The 13,591-nt window shown below is 44.6% G+C and overlaps 1 protein-coding gene across 2 annotated transcripts in view; it reads left to right on the forward strand.

Annotated features, from left to right (window-relative positions):
- Positions 1-206: 206 nt before the first annotated feature.
- Positions 207-13,591, forward strand: part of FNDC3B (fibronectin type III domain containing 3B) — a 191,474-nt gene continuing 178,089 nt past the window's right edge. For both annotated transcript variants that reach the window (XM_029962340.1, XM_029962339.1), the window contains exon 1: positions 207-326. The gene's annotated coding sequence lies outside the window, so the exon portion shown is untranslated. The remainder of the gene's footprint in view (positions 327-13,591) is intronic.

Raw genomic sequence — 13,591 nt, forward strand, 5'->3', positions numbered from 1 at the left:
CACGGGTCAGGACCGGAGCGGGGCGAGCGGAGCGGGCCGTGCCCGCCCCTCACGTCTCCCCCGCCCCGGCGGGCGGTGGCGGCGGCGGGCCGTCCCGGGGCGGGGCGGGCGCGGGCCCGGGGCGGGAGCGGCGGGCCGGCGCCCCACGCCCGCCTCGGCCGCCTTTTCGGCGGGAGCCGCTACTCCAGAGTGCGCGGTAGCGTGGGCCGGCCGGGGCCCCATGTGGGCCGACATCACTGACATGGCGGAATCCCCGCCGAGCCCTCCCGGCACTCGCTCCAGCTAACCGGGACTCGCCGCCCGGCGCCCCGCACCGCCCTCCGCAGGTAAGGACGCGGCGCGCTGCGGGGGAAGCCGGTCCTGGGCGGGGGGAGCCCCGCAGCTCCGCTCGGCTCGGAGCCCGGGAGCGGGTCCCCGCCCCGCGCGCCGGCTGCCGGTCCCGGCTCTTTTGTTCGGCGGCGGGACCGCGGCCGCGCTCGCGGAAAGTTTCTGTGCGCGCCCCTCCGGCTCCCCCGCCTTGGGGAGCGCCCGGCGGGCGGGCGGGAGGGAGCGGCCCCGGCGCGCCCGCTCGGGGCTGGCGGCGGGACGGGCGCTCCCAGCACCGCCCGGCTGTCCCGGGGGGCTGCCGGCCCGCCGCTGTCATCGCCGCCGCCCTCCCTCCCGCCCGTGCGGCTCCCGCGGGGTCGGTGCGGGAGCGGCCGGTGCTGGCGGGGCCCGGCGGCACGCGGGTGTGTGCGGTGTGTGCCCGCCGCTCCCCCGCAGCCGCGCCCGCTCGGCGGCCCCACTGCCCGGCCCGGGGTGCGGGCAGGTGGAGGAACCGGGGGGCTCCTCCGCCTGCAGAATGCCTGGATCCAGCGGGTACGTTGGAGGAAAAAGCCGGAGAAAGGCGCGACCGTCTTCTTTCCCGGCCCCGTCCTTCCCCGCCCGGCTCCTGGCAGAGGCGGCTTTGGGAAGGAAAGCCCTGGAAACTTTTTATTTTGCTTGCCAGACACCTTTTTAAAATGGCATGCGACCAGCAGACGGAGCGAAAAAAGAACAACTCTTTTAAAAGCTTAACCTCTCTTAGGTTAAGACCACAGCTGCATCCCTCCCCCCTTTCCCGGTTCTCAGAAATGTTCTATTTAAATAAGGTTTTGGCGAAGGTAGTGCGGCTTGGAGTTAAATGTAACGAACCATTTATCCCATCTATATTTGTAGAATAGAAGGCGCGGGACAAGCCTGCCTCTCTCCATATTAGTAATTTTGTATTTCATTTGCATTTCTTTGTGTCCTTTGAGTATCTAAAAGTACTGGCCTGACTCCTTAAAGTGGTAGTTACCCCATCACGGATTGGGGAACTAAGGGAGAGATTGGAGTTTCTTGTCGGCTGTTTTTTTTGTTTGCTTTGGGTTTTTTCTATTTGCTGCTTGAGCTCCGTGCTAGATTTGTGAGAAGAGGATTCACGTATCCCAGTTCCCTGTGCCCTGACCGCATCTACTGTATCCCCTAACCGCTTACCCTGTGGAACTCGGGGCTCAGCTAGTACGTTCCTGAAAGGTGCCAAACCTGTCTAACTCGAGTTTAACAATGTGCTAGGTAATGGGATTTCAAACTTACACGGATTTTTTTCAAGTGTAGAACTGTTTCTCAACCTTTTTTGCAGCAGAGCTTGCTTAAAAATGGTTGAGGCTGCCAGGCCTGGCAGTGCCTCGATGCCTGCCCTGGTGTGGGGCTCAGCTCCATTCCGATGGGGAGCGGCTGGTCTGGACATTGATGACACAATGTGTGCTTGGCTGGAAATCCAGATAAGGGCATCACTTCCATAAACCTCAGGAATGGGCAATGGGCTGCCTCCTGGGTGGAGGCATCTTGCTCCTCTCGCCCCGTCCACTGCTGGTCTCGCCCACCTACCACCTGTGTGTCTTTCTCAGCTGTAAGAGAATATGCTGCCGGTGCTACCAGTAAGAAAATCATTCTTGGCAGTGTTCCCGGGGTCATTTCGGGTCTCACACAGAAGCGGTCTGTTAGTGCTTTTCTCTTAATCTTCAGCACTTTGTGGTTCCCTCTCGTTAGTTTTAAAGCAGTTGTGATTTGTGGTTGTATCGGGACCCTGCTGTGGCAGAAACGTCTGCTGCCCCAGAAGTGCCATGTATTGTTCTTCCCAGTTCAGTGTCTTTTAGCTACTTTATGCTTATAAATGTAGCTCAGGGATAAGTCTGTGTGTAAGTTAATGTATTTTACAATTTTTAAATTTTAATTTTTTTTTAATTTTATTTCTGAGCCATCGGGGCTCATCTGGTTTGGGTTTAAGGTCACTGCTGGGGCAGCAGTGAGAGGGGTTTTTCATACTGATAGCCTATAGTTGGCCAAAGGATAAGAAATGAAGGAAGTTAGCAGCCAAAATAAGCTGATATTCTGCTATAGCCAAGAAGCTTGGAGCTCCGACTCCATACTGCAAGGATTTTATCTTTACTCTCGGAAAAGTCTGTAACTTCCAATCTGAAGTGCGTTTATCCTAATGCCTTTTTTTTTTTTTCTGTGTGTGGTATTTAGTGAACTGAAAGAAGATTATTATACCTTTTTCTGAGCAGAGAATTTATGGGTTTTTCTCTTCATTTTGTAGATTTTTTTTTTTTAAGTCCTTTGAGGGAGAGAAGCGGTTAAGGGCAGTCAGACTTAGGCAGTTCATAAATCTGTGCGAGAAAATATATACAGATGATGCAGCAAACTTCTGCATGTGTGTGGTTGTATTCATGAACTTTCTAATGAGTATAATTGTCTTTTTCCCTCAAAAATGTAGGTTGTCAGTCTACTGAGTGCTAGTGCAGAACCCAAGTTTACAGTATGAATAAATATTTGTAGTGTGAGGATCTTAATTCCTACTAAATACATATAATTACATAAAAGGCCCGGAGCCCAAACACAGCTGAATAAAACAAATTATTCTCCACAGTGCTTTTCTCAGTGTAGTCTGCCACTCCCCTCAAAAGAAAGGACATGAGGGAAGATGGAGCCATCTCTGTGAGCAGCATGAGGGGCAGTTTGGGACACCCTGGGAGAGCATCCCGTCTCTCCACCAAGGATGTGGTTAACGGGTGTTAAGCCTGGAAACAGTGTCCCAGCGCACTGGGACGGTTTTGTGCTACATGCCGCGAGTTATCGAAGTCCCATTTGTTTGCAGTAGCCTTCAGTGTACAGCAAATAAAATAAATAGCAGAGGCAGCCAGCAGAGCCCTGTGTAAATCTCAGCTGTGCAAAACACCAGCAAGGCAAGGAGTTTCTCAAGTGTTGCCCAGAGGATTTGTGCCTCGGTGATCGCCTCCACACTGCTGAACAGCGGCGTTGAGCGCTGGCGGATCCTTTGGAAACGGGAATATCAAAACTCGTGTTGTTTACGGCCAAGGTTTAGTGTCCCTGTGTGATCTGTCCCTGGAGATGGAAGGTATGTGGGAAGAGGGAAGTTCTTCAAACAAGGCAGTGGAAATAGGAGCCGCTGGATACACAACGGTAACAGGCCATCTACAGGCAGGAATGCTGGTGTGTCAGTGAGCAGATAACTCCCAACAGCTTCCAGTGGGGATGTGGTGGTTTGTGTTTTTTATCAGTTTATTCCAAGCATCTCTTTGCAAAATTAAAGTTGGAAGCCCCCTCTCTGTTGGATTCCAGACAGCCGGGGGAAAAAAAGGCACAAACTAATTAAACATGATTTATTGTGGAGTTTGTAAGTGTTGGGAGAGATGAGTTGCCTTTCGGAAATGCTGCTGCTGATGTTAAATCTGTGCTCTGCTCTGGATGAAAAATGACGGTGCTGTTGAGCAAGTACACGAGGAACACGTCGTCTGTGTTAAAATGTGTTCCTGAGCACGAGTATTCCCTGGAGGTCCCAGGTAGTGTGGCTTTGAGCAGATCTTTGTGGTGCTTTTAATTGGGAAAGGATGGCTTTCCTTGAGCTTAGAGGTTAAAACACAGGGCTTCTCCAGTGACATACTTTCTGCGTTTGATCTGAAGAATCTTTTGTTTACAAGTAAATTGTGGTGTTTGTTAGCGGATAACAGACAAAAAGCCAACTGCAACACCAACTGTATAAGAAACATTCTTTATTTGTTTTTCTAGTGGTGACAGTTTATAATAGTGATATACTGAAAGTTACCATGTGGATACTCTGCTTAATAAACCATGCAGCTATGTATAATATGAAGCAACAAACAATCCTGGGTAATTAAGTATGTATTTTATAATTTTTTTTTAAGATAACAGAAACTGCAGCTCATACTGATACGTGGCATTTGCTTGTTCTGGCATCTGCTCCTAGTTCTAGAAGCTACTCAGCAGAATGACAAGATGGGTTCAGGAGCAGAGTTTCCGCTGCTGTGGTTTGGTTTTTATTTGTTAGATTTAGAATAACTGAAAGCAAACACTTGAATTCCCTGAAGATGAAGGTGATAGGCTTGTCTGATTTCTCTGTGTTGACTTGGTGTATAGCAATTCTGTGGCAGCAATGCACATACCTTAAAGCATGCTTTACATCCCAGGCTCTTATCATTGCCTTATACGTTGTTATGGACATTTCTATTTTTAGGTCCTTGCAAAGGACTCTAATAATATAACATGTGTATGTGTATATATATGTATTTAAATATATACTTCATGTTTTCAGGAGTGTTTCATATGGAATACTTTGAAAAGAGAAAAAGAAATTGCTCTCAAGAGGTTAATAAAAACTTAAATAGGCAACAATTTTAGGTGACCCTCGCCACCTTCAGAGATCCTTGGGATGTTGCAGACAGATTTCCCCACACTTTTAATCCAAACTAGCAAAATCAATGTGTTCTGCTTAGTTTGTAGGTTCTCTGGGCCTCTATGCAGCTGTGTCAATTTTACATGGTTGCTCCCTGTTCCCCCCTCAGCCACTAATAAAATTCTAATGTTTATAACCTATATCCCAGTGTTATCTTTTGCCCCAAGTATTTCTGCACAACTCTCTAGTCAAACCCAATGCTACAGTGAAGTAAGATGGTGTGATTATTTTGGACCTTGATAGCAGAAACAGCGTAGGAGTAGAGAGTTGCCCTGATTTGTTTCAGGATCACCTTACCATTTTTCTTTAGTAAAATTAGTTAGTTGCTAGAATTTATTCCACTTTGTGAGTTGCCTTTTATTGTGGAAGTTTGTGTCTGTTCAATGGCACTTCATGTAACATAAGTGACCTTATGCTTGCAGACACTTGAACTGATCTGGGTATGTTATTCAGTATTATGCATTGCTCTGCTCCTTATGTATTTATTGAGGTGGAATAATGCAGCAGAGAAAAAAAAAGATGATGGCGTTTGTGGATAACGAGAGCATTGAGTAGGTTTTCTTCAGGTCAGCTGGAATTTTTGGGGAATTAACTAATGTCGACTCATAGAAGAGAAAAAATTGATTTCAGGTCTTGTTACCAGCAAATGTGTGGCAACCAGAAGCATCATTTCATTAGAATAAATTAACAGAATACGAGCGACCTAGTTGGAACTGCAGAGCTTGTGGATTATTTGGGGTGTATAATGCCCAAATAGTGCTTTTTTGTCTATAAGTACTGATAGAAGTGGTGAGTTTGAAAAGCAAAGGCACAGCTTGGACTTGACTGACTCTATAAGGGGTGTTGCTTTCCTGGGGTACTCAGTATTCTGTCTTTCATTTGATGTTAAAGTATTGGGAATAATGGCTTAGACTGAAGTGGAAAGTGGAAAAAATTCCTCCTTTTGTGACAAGATAAGGCACATGGGGATATACCGTGTACATGATGCTTCTAGAAGTATTTGAACTGGATGCAAGTTTGAGACCCAGTTGCACACATGCACGTGTGTTCCTCTGTTCTTATAGCAGACAGACTGTGGTTGGTGTTTGACTTTGAGTTGTGTGGTTGGCTTGAACAATTGAAATGTTGGTCTTGTTTTCCCTGGTTCTTACTTCACTTTACTTAGCACATATTAGTATCCTGTTCTTTTGTGCTGCTTTAAAGCTCTCAGGAAGTGATTTTTATGATCTTGTTAGAGTAGATACCTTTTAATTAACTGTGTTAAAAATTGAAAAAAAGGGTTGAAAATAAGCTGGTTTTTTTCACCCAAATGTTTTGGTGCTGTTCCTCTATTATATGATGTTGTATTGAACTGTGGCTACCTTGGAAGCCATGGCTTTTAAGGTGAGGAATTTGTTCCTATTTGGTTGCACTGACTGAAGGATGACAACATGTTTCTTGAGGGCTGATTTCCACTGAGTCATCCCCTGAGCAGGGCAGAGGGACACTCAGCTGCTGTCACATCTTCTGCTTTGGCAGGTTAACTAGGAAATTTGTTTTCCAAGCCTGCCTTGGGGAGGAGAGAGCAACAAGTCTTTATTTTCTCATGCTGGAAAGAGTTGAAGCTGTGGCAGCTCAAAGAAAAGCAAATGAAAGAAAACAACTGTTTCTTACTCTGGATTTTTACAGAATTGGCTTCTGCTTTAATGAGGTTTTTTATTTGTGGGTCTGCTGTTTTTCTCAGCGTCCCGCTTGCCCATCCTTTCTTTTGCACGCTTATTCATTGGCCTCCCATGACTTCTGATACTGTGATAGGATTTTCCTTTTAGTTATATCTCTGTCTGATTTTGTTCTGTTGGTTGCACAGCTGTTGAAGGTGATCCTCAGCCATGCAGTGAGGCTGCTCCTGCTCTTGCACTCCAGACCAGAGTCTCAGGGGTGCAGCGTTTGGTCTTGCAGAAGCAGAATCTCTCCTGAGCAGCCAACACCATCTGACAGACTGTGTGTGTGGGGAGCTGAGCAACCAGAGACACAATACTTAATTTGGCACAGTGTTTACCCTTTGCTGGCTTTTCTTGAATGGTTCAGATGTGGGCGAGGGAGGGGCAGCAGATCTGTGTTTGTGGGACACTGCATTCCCTTCTGTCCCCTTCCTTCTGACTTCATGCTCTTGTTCATGTAGTGGGTGTGACATGTGGCCTTGGCATGACTAAAAGTGCAGGCATGTGAACACCAGGCTGTTGGATGAGAGAAACATGTCCATCCACACGTGTAGTGGGGGTGTGCCCAGCATTGCAGCCGAGGTGGCTGTATCTTGGCTCCAAATGACCCAGGAATGCTGTGGGATGTGGTTGCCAAGTACTTCAGAAGAGTCTAAGGGGTCTGATCTGACAGGACTGTGGGGCACTGCTTTTTGGATCATAGGTTGAGGCATTGTTGATTGTATCTGCCAGGCAGCTGTGCAGGGAGAAGAAAGTCCATGGTCATCTTCACAAGCTGGTTCTGAGGAAAGGGTCAGAATTTTTCTGATATGGTTGATAAGAGTGTTTGTGGATGAGAATTTATAGGGAAGGAAATGGGAGATTGGAAATACAGTGAGGTGCCTTGTGTTTTGGCTGTCATGTGGCAACTCTGGAAGGAGTTAAGCTACAAATATTCTGTGGAGAGCTTAGGCTTGAAGAGTAACCCAGAAGCAGGCTGAGCTGCTGGTAGGTTAGTGGTTTTTATGGGAAAGGGATGGCAAAAATAAATCTAAATTTATTGTAATTCAGAGGGTTAAGTCTAAGTTGTTGTTTTCTGTGGATGAGAGAATGGTGCTTCACAGTGTCTGTGTTGATGTATGAACATGTGCATATGTTGTCTCCTCTTAAATGAGTGACCTTATGTGCTTTGGAGGAGGAAAGAAAACGTCACCAGTGTCACAAATTATCCCCTGTATAAATTCTGGAGTCAACCAACACTTCTGGATCAGTGCAAAATGACTTGATAGCCAAAAGAATGACCCCTGCTTGCTTCGTGCACTGTGACCCTACAGGCTGTCAGCTCTGCTTTGAAGAGTTCAACCCTGTTTTGTACTGGCATGAAATGTATGTTGGCTGTTTTGAGGATAAAGAGTTAATTTTATAGCAATTCATTGTATAAGCTAATATGTTCATAAGTCAACTCGTTTGACACAGTCATTTTCTCACTGTTCCCTAATCAGAAGTTAGTGATTTAGGTTACTGTAAATGCTTTCTGGTCTTAGGTAACACTGGTGAAAGTCACTCTCAGAATAAGCAGAAGTGAAACCTGATTTTCTGATACTTTTGTGTTTTGTTTACACTCAAGGAGGTATTTCATACCCATGGTGCCTCATTATGTAACTGTCTATTTGTACCTTGTTCTTTTGGTTTATTTGTTATAAAACTAAATTACATTGTAGTTCATCAGGACCTCGAAACAACAAACAGAGACAAAACAGAAACCTTAAAGGATCAAACCAAAATGACTTTGTATTTCACATTGTGGTTAACTTAGGTGTTGTTGAGGTAATAGTGTCCTATGTTCAGAAGTAAGAAATATCCTATGGATTTCACCAGAGACACAGGTAATGTCTTGTTGGATTACTCTTGCAGAGTACTCTGTGGCTCTAAACTGTTCCTGCCATCCTGGGAAGTTAAAGTGCCATAGCAAGGAAGCAGAATTTGGCTCACTGAGTGTTTTGCTACTAGATTGTAGGTTCCAGTTTTGCTTCATGAAGGTCTAGAACCACACTGTTACAGGACTTGGTACTGAACATGTGGTTTGCATTATTCATAGCTGACCACAACCAATACACAAGAAATCGTATGGCTAAGAGGAATTTTGAGATTTATTTTTTTTTCAATAAAGCAAAAGTTTTGTAGATTTTGATGTAAAACTGGAGAAAATTGACTGAAAGAGGGCAGTTTTAGTTTAGATATTAGATGGAAATTCTTCACTGTGAGGGTGGTGAGACCCTGGCACAGGTTGCCCAGAGAAGCTGTGGATGCCCCATTCCTGGGAGTGTTCAAGGCCAGGTTGGATGGGGTGTGGAGCATCCTGGTCTAGTGGAAGGTGTCCCTGCCCATGGCAAGGGGTTGGAACTAATGATCTTTAAGGTACCTTTGAACCCAAACCACTTCATGAGTCTATAATCCAAGCCTTAATCCTTGTTTCGTGTATGTCAGCTGGTGGCAGAAGTAACTTGTTTGATTCTGCTCCGCACATATTTATTTTTGCAACTCCATATGCTGCTCTAACAGATCTTTATTATTGCTTGTTAAGTTCGCTGGTGCTTTCAGGGACTGCACAAAAGATAAACATCCTCTGTGACTTTGTTAGGCATACAGTGCAAACTTTTTGTTGATTTGAAGCCTGTCCCTCAAGTCAGTTAGCACTGCAGGCAGCACTCAGGGTGCTGTACACCCACAACTGTGAGGTTATCTGAAATGGAAGGGAATGGGCTTGATACCTAATGTGTCTTCTCTCTACAAGCTCTCGTGTGTGTGGTGTTTTATCTTTACCCTCTTGATTAACAGAACTGGATGTGCTTGTCCAGCTGTTCCAGCTGCCTTGTTCAGTGGGCAGGAAATGGTGATGTGGTGGAAATTAGGCAATCCTACCAAGTGCCACCAAAAGGGTCTCTGATCTCTTCCACAGCAGCCACTTCTGGCTTCTGGATAAAACATTAGAGTCAGCTAATTCAAATACTTCTGTAACCACAATCTATGTAATGTACAAGGCGGCTACACTTGATTTTTTGTGTGTCTGAATAGGTTGCTTCAGTGGATGTGTGAGAGCTGCTATGTTACTGTAAAGGCAGTATTTGTGGATATAAAACTCTGAAGTTAGACATCAACGGTTTCACTTCCTTTTGGCATTTGTTGATCACGCAGTCAAACAGGATGATATTATGCTCTAAAAAGTTGCTGTAGAAGTTTTTCAGTTTCTGAGACCTTCTAGACTATTCCAGTCTTGTCCCTGCTAGCAGATCTGGGTCCCTTCTTGTCTTAGTAATTCCTTATTTCTCTATTCCCATCTTCCTTCCTTAGATTTTTTCTAGACTATAACATACCGATTTCAGTACATTCTCAATTGTTGCGTTGGTGCAAGGGGACAAAAGGGAGCGAATAAGTGGTTATAGTATCTTCTGATATGTAAGAATTGGGAGGTAGAAAATATGGATATGTGAGGACATGGGCAATAATAATGAAGGAAATAGTTTGCAAGTGGATCGACTGTATTATCTGTGGCCCTGCCATAGTTTAAGATTGTGATGTTCTCTCAATGAAATACAAGCAAATACGATAAAATGCTCTCTTACGTGGCTGAGTTTACTTGAGCAGCGATAGTACCACCTTTGAGCAAATTTGATATAGTCTCATTACCAGCAGTGACGTCATTCCACTGCAGCTGCAAAGCTTTGGGCAGTGCTGGGTAGGGATGAGGTGCTGCTTTCTGGCTCTGGGTTAGCAACGTGGCAGTGGGAGATCTGTCCTTTCACTCTGAGAGGGAAATGCAAAGCCTTGGCCCAGTGCCTGGACTAACCTCATAAGGCGAGAAGTTTTGTGCTCACGTTTGAAAGTATATGGGGGTGGCAGATTGGATCTGTCAACTTCCTCCTGTTCTGTCCCCGGGAGAGTTATTTTCCATTAATTATATACATATACATTTTTTGTTTAAAGTGTCCTGGCTCCATGGAGCAATGAGGTGTAACTAAGGTGTGGTGTTTCCCTGAAGGGCCCAGGATGGCTGGCTGAGCAGGAGCCTTGTCACTGCTCAGGCAGGGGTGCAGTGAGGTGCTGCCTGTGCCACCTGCCAGGATCGTTCTTCTCCCTGATCCTACTGCCTGGCAAGTGCAAGGCAATTTGAGGGAGCTATATGGAAAAGTTAGGTGATTCAAATGAAGAAAATTTAACAAGGTGATTTTCCTTAAAAACTTTGATGTAGGTTTGACTAGTTTTTCAATGAGTATTTTATATTGGCTACATACTGTATAAAGTGTCACCGATTTAGGATTTTTGCACATCCCTACTTTTTGCAGAAAATATTTTGCAATATTCAACTTGTGCATTTTTGAAAGATGCAAAGGGATTTGACGGATTTGAGAGGGAAGCAACAACTCTCCTGATATGCAAAAATGAACAGCTGGGAGGAAGAAATGGAAAAATACCATTTTTATCTCTTCTAGTATATTAGACAAAGGTTTTCTCTGTTTTTCTGCCACCATCATCTCTTCCTGACCTTGGTGATCAATATTAGCACTGAGGTTTCTTAAAGCAGATATGGAGACTTTGCTGTGCACCTACTTGCTCTGCTTGACCATAGTGTGAGTGTGGTCTGTTAGTGGTGATACAGCCATGAAAAAAGGCACCCGCCAAAGGGAGGGACTTTTATTTTGCTTTTAATAGAGATGGGAAGGGAGATTAATACTATTCTGCAAGTTCTTCTGGGACTTCTTCTGGAAAACGTGTGCATTCTGTTCACCCACGTTAGTGAAAGATGGGTAAATCTGAAGTGGTAGAGTTACGGGCAGGGGTTACAGGCATGACTGGAAGTGTAGAAAGCCTTTCTCGTAAGATGAGATGGGGAAATATTTAACAGGAAGAACGTTCCAATGAACTTCACTATCTCTGAATCCATCAGAGAGGTAAACAGTGTGAAGGCGTACAGGGCTGTTTAAGCCAAAAGCCGGTGCTGGCACTTGAACGCGTGGATGCAAGACGTCAATAAATAAGAACTTTTTGAGAATTAGATCAAGCAGGTCAGTCCAAAATCAGCCCAGCTATCCAAACAGGAGCCATCTTACGGCAAGCAGAAAGACATAAATAATTTTAATGTGCAGGGCTTTATGCAAGGATATCAAAGAAAATGTGGCTATAGCATTCCCATATATGAATAAGGCGTGTATAAGTGGCAGAGTGATTTCAAGGAAGTGGGAGAACAGAAGAGGAGCTGGAATATCATGTGATGAAAGTACTGTAGGCATTCACTGCAGCAGCAGCAACATAGATAAACCTGATCCTTATTTTTTAATGAATTGACATAGTAAAAATACTTCTTTTCCCAAGTCTGCTTGCATCTGCAGTTATGTGTGTGCAGTGCAGTACTGGTGGAGAAACTTCAATAAGGCTGCAAGCATGGTGGAATTTCATTTCTATGTCCTTTTACTGGTACTTTTATTTGGTAGAAGGTCTTGACATAACATAATTTCAGGAAAGCAGATGGGCAGAGCTTTGAACATCAGGTCAAACAATAAAGGTGCTTTCCAAAACCACTTATCGGAGTAAAGGCCAGAGGTTTGTATCCAAAACTTTGCTAAAGATAATCTCTAGGAAGGAGAATGTGAACTTCAGTATAATCACAGGCTTCAAAGCAAAATCAGAATGCAAGATAAATTTTGTTTATGGTTTGGCTTAAGAAAAAAAAGTAACAAGATCAGAGTTATACAAATAGGAGTTTAAATATATAAAAATCAAAATGTCTGGATTTGTATTTGCTGATAGAAGATGGCAGTTATGCTGAAATACAAGGTAAAAGCTTTAAAAGAAGTGAAATAATTTAGTGAACAAATGTGCAATGCTAAAGTTGAAATGCTTTCAGTGACAAGGAAAGGAAAATCTAAATTGGGTCACCTGCAACTTCATAAGTGGCTGTAGAAACGACAAATTACTAGTTCTGCTTGCACCAGGACTCTGGAAAAGGAAAAATCAGCATGTAGAGAAGGTATTATCCAGCTAATTGCTTGGTAGCTACACTGAAATTGCTTTAATACTGACCTGTAGTGTTCCCTTTCTCAGCAGAAATGCTTTTGTGTCAGACAGAAGTTAATGTTTCTTTGGAGAAAGAAGGATGCAGTGAGTCCTTCTGCAGACTTTCATCTGAGCCTTTTTCTCTGAAATAGGAGTCACAGGAACTTGTTGACAAAGCTGTTTTCTGTGATTGAACTGAGCTTTTGTTTGGGGGTGGTTTTTTTTTTTTTTTGTTCCAAAGAGTCAGGTTTTACTTAAATATATTATCAACACTGTCTCATTTAAGCTTGTGTGATTTGCTTTCATTTCTGAGCTACTTGGAGGGGGGGAAAGTTGTTTTAATTGTCTTTATGTTAATGCAGAAGAACTGGGAGCTTGTTTCCATCCATCATGGAGATGGAAACAAAAGCCAAGCAAACTTCCAGATGGTTGCAGATCCTGGATCCCAGCCACTGCCCAACGCAATTCAGTCCTCCTGCCTCTATCATTTACTGCTTACAAAACACTGTGCAGGGCTTGTGAGTGTGGACTTTGCCTTTGTGAGCGGGCGGCTGAAGGAGGAAGGTGAACATTGTGGTGGGGCGGGAACAGTCCCTGCAGGGTCCTCAGGCTTTGGCCAGGGCTCCTTGCCAGCGATGTAAGGATTGGCTTGGGAGTTCTCCAGGGTTATAAAACACCCAGCTGTTGACTTTTAAAGTTGTGTGACTGGGCAGCTGGGAACTTGGATGGGCTGGAGGATGAGCTATATTGACGGAGGAACAATAGTTTCACAAGCACATACACGTACTCCCCTCACCCCCCTTTTGGGGCCATGGGTGTGCACTATCTGAAATCCTGTCGCTAATTAAACATCACAATAAGCCAGTGCACTTAAAAGTGGGTTTTGATGGTTGGGTTTTTTTTTAATTTAAAAAGTCACTGACTGGGGAATTAATGAAACGACTGGGAACGGCATCTTGCATTGTGGCCACTTGCTCAATTGTGGTTGAGTTGGTGCAGAGTATCTCGGAGTTGATCTTATTGTTCTGATGGGATTTCAGCCCACTGTGGCAAGGGAAAAGTTAACATGGGCAACAAGAACTAA

Source organism: Manacus vitellinus, unplaced genomic scaffold (assembly GCF_001715985.3).
Source record: "Manacus vitellinus isolate BGI_N305 unplaced genomic scaffold, ASM171598v3 scaffold_45_pilon, whole genome shotgun sequence".
In the NCBI taxonomy this organism is placed as follows: domain Eukaryota; kingdom Metazoa; phylum Chordata; class Aves; order Passeriformes; family Pipridae; genus Manacus; species Manacus vitellinus.